This window comes from Aplysia californica, unplaced genomic scaffold, assembly GCF_000002075.1.
Source record: "Aplysia californica isolate F4 #8 unplaced genomic scaffold, AplCal3.0 scaffold00562, whole genome shotgun sequence".
NCBI lineage: Eukaryota > Metazoa > Mollusca > Gastropoda > Aplysiida > Aplysiidae > Aplysia > Aplysia californica.
In genome coordinates this window covers 499,623-503,423 of record NW_004797832.1, presented here as the reverse complement: position 1 = coordinate 503,423, position 3,801 = coordinate 499,623, and positions in this window count along the sequence as shown.

Below are 3,801 nucleotides of genomic sequence, written 5' to 3'. Positions count from 1 at the left end.
TACCAATAACTCCATATGCCCTAAAGATAACGAGCACCTGATTACCCGACGTCTTGATACATATTTGTATATTATATAGACAGTGGCGTCCTAAAGAAACTAACTAGTAAATCGCCCAATCATCGTGTTAAAGCATTGTACTGCTCACTCATGCAGCATACCAATTTGTGACACATTAATTTCATCTATGTTGAGAGTCGCCCGAATGTGGTTACTGAAAAATGACCTTAAAAAGATTAGGCTTGCCTAAAATTGTGTGAAATCCAAGAAACGCAAAAGTATATTCTCGCGTGTATTCGTGACTGCTCTGTTTTTCAATCAGTTTGAAAATATGGTCAGATGATGCTGTTTATTGCAGAGAATAATATTTTCGATTCATTTGATATTCAATACTTGTCTATTTCATTAGTATTGATGCACCTCAATATATAATATACGTGAACACACTTTTACCTTTCTTTGATTTCTCCCAATTTTGTTAAGCCTAATTTTTAAGGTCATATTTGAGTGGTCATATCTCGGGCGGCTCTCAACGAAGATGAAATATCAATGTGTCGGATGATGCAGAGTTAATTTAGCTTTAAATTGGAATGCTGCACGACTGGGTAGTTCAATGCTTTAACTTTAACATGATGATTGGGTGATTACAATTTCAAGTTTCTTTTGGACGCAACCGTAGAATATATTCAACCGAACCTCTTTTTACAGAAATCTGCCATAAAGGAATAACCCCCCCCCCCAAACTCTAGTTTTAGTAGAGTTTTTATACGGCGCTCGCAACTGCATAAGATCATATGAGCACCAAGGGGAGGATGTCAACAGAGAAGTCCTTACAGGGAATCAGGCCCACTGTGCTCACCTCTCTAGCCTAGCCTCAACAGCACAAAGTCTAATTGACTATCAGGCACCCCGGAAATAGTAGGTCACATGAGTGTGACAAACATAAAAGAAGTAGAGGAAAAATGACGATAGTATGGATTAGGACAGAAAAAGCAGCAGTTCCCTGTTGCAGTTCAGGCACAGTTATGAGCGTGACATTGATGAATCAGTCCATATTTACAATTCTATTTCTACTGTGCATTACAACATGTTAATGTCCCCCCTTTGGGAATGGCCTAAAAACACTTAGCACCGCCCCGGGGATTTTCCGAACTCTATTCTACACCTGCAATATGGAAACCTGCTCAACTCGGACAGGAAGAATAATTTATTTCCTTTGGAGGGTTTTGACCTGTCCGCTTAGCCCTGATTTGAAACGAAATTCCCAAGTGTGGATACATTGGCTGAAGGCCTACTTTGTGCTGCCAGGCAAGGAAGGGGATGAGGAGGGCAGTTTGGGGGTTTCTGTTACCCCATTCACATGATGTGTGGGTCTTAAATCTCACAATTGCTTGTGAAAGTGTTCAAGTCTCCAGCATGGAAACTTTCTTGGGTAGCCAGAGGGTATGAAATCCACGTGATCACTGCCTGTCGTAGTAGTAGTATGGTCAGCTGAGAAAAAAAGTTCTTCGAAACATTGTCACATACTATACAGGAAAGGGTAGATAGGCATGGTTTGATTATGCTTATATTATATATCGATGGGTGTGGCAAAGAAGGGTGCACTGGAAACCTACATTTTGTCAACAGGAGCAACAGAATTTACTCAAGGTAGTCGAAGCAAATAAGATTTTTATGTCTTGCTATTGGCACAGGCAGTCTCCTAGTCCTGGTTCTATGCATTTCTGTCTGTAATTTGTAATATGTTGTTTTTTGTTGTAACACGACATAAGCATAATTATTTAAACTGTTTGGTTGTGGGGAGGGCTGGTGCTCTCTCTTTCTCAACTGTTTTTTTTTGTGAAGCTGAAAGTGAACGACTTCATTGGACTTTGATCGTTCAGTCGTTTAGATTCCAGCAAAACAAATTTAAACTGTGATGGCTTACCCAGAAATTGTTTTTTCTTCTGTCGACTGCTTTTGCTTTGTGAGTGGATGCTACTGTTTTGAAATAAAATGAGAAATGTATTAAAACTCCCTAGTGTTTTGTTACTTTTGTCAGGAACCAGAGAGCTGCGCCAGTTTGTGGCGCGCAGTGATGAGTCAGGTAAACTTGACCTTAAAGGGAAGCAACTCAACTTATCCTGAAGATCTAAAGTGGTACACATTACTTCTCCGTTCTCCTGGATCGGATTTTTGGGGGGAGAGGGGAGCGAGAGGGAGAAGAAGACAACAACAAATAATGATGTATGGAAATAATTATCGAAAAGAGTACCGAGTACAGGTGGCTACGGATACGTTGATGTTGTTGGGGGAGTGGAACCCCCTCCCTCCCCAACTCATCCGAAGTTCAATTACACCGTTCTGACTGTATAGAAGACCGAAGAGGTACTAACTGGGACGCGAGAAAAAGGTCGACTTCCGAAGATCAACTCAAGCGAGTTCAACATAAGTGGAGTCGACTGTAATAAAAGCACCACGCAGGGGAATGACTTAGGCATGTGTTGTGCACAACAACAAGCTAGCACTAGCATCTGCGTTTGTCGCGGCCGCGATTTTAGCTTTTTTCAAACAAACCCCCCCCCCCCCCCCACCGCTGAGGAATAAAAGAGGGGAAAGAAATCCGGGAAATAAATATAGAAAAAAAAGGAATTGAGCCTCTTTACTTTTTGAAAGAAAGATTATTCTAACTCTCGCTTCTCCTCGTCTCCTCACTTGTTGACACCAAGTTGATTTGTTATTTTCATGTGAAGAATATAAATATAAGTACATTACATAATTTGTATATTTGCTGTTTCTCTTTTATTTTTGGGTGACCTTATTTAGGCCACATATGGCCTAAATAAGCTAAACCCCCCTCCCTTACCTTACCTGTGGCCTAAATAAACTAAACCCCCCTCCCTTACCTTATTAGGCCACACCTGTGGTTTACCCCCTCCCTTACCTTATTTAGACCACACCTTTATACAAAGTCACAGAAATATTCCTTTTGTGCTTATTGAGGTACAGTGCAGGGTGATTTTACCTGCAAGGATAATTGGACAAAATGGGCAGAATCTTTATTGCTAATGGTCATATTTAGACAAATCCTATATCATTGTCTTTTTTTTCTTAACTGCTCATGGTTATTAAAGAGTAAGCCAACTAGGTAGTAATTTCGGATTCCTAATACTAATATTATGGGCATTCTTAAAATTTTAAAGGGTGACCTTATTTAGGCCACATATGGCCTAAATAAGCTAAACCCCCCTCCCTTACCTTACCTGTGGCCTAAATAAACTAAACCCCCCTCCCTTACCTTATTAGGCCACACCTGTGGTTTACCCCCTCCCTTACCTTATTTAGACCACACCTTTATACAAAGTCACAGAAATATTCCTTTTGTGCTTATTGAGGTACAGTGCAGGGTGATTTTACCTGCAAGGATAATTGGACAAAATGGGCAGAATCTTTATTGCTAATGGTCATATTTAGACAAATCCTATATCATTGTCTTTTTTTTCTTAACTGCTCATGGTTATTAAAGAGTAAGCCAACTAGGTAGTAATTTCGGATTCCTAATACTAATATTATGGGCATTCTTAAAATTTTAAAGGGTGACCTTATTTAGGCCACATATGGCCTAAATAAGCTAAACCCCCCTCCCTTACCTTACCTGTGGCCTAAATAAACTAAACCCCCCTCCCTTACCTTATTAGGCCACACCTGTGGTTTACCCCCTCCCTTACCTTATTTAGACCACACCTTTATACAAAGTCACAGAAATATTCCTTTTGTGCTTATTGAGGTACAGTGCAGGGTGATTTTACCTGCAAGGATAAT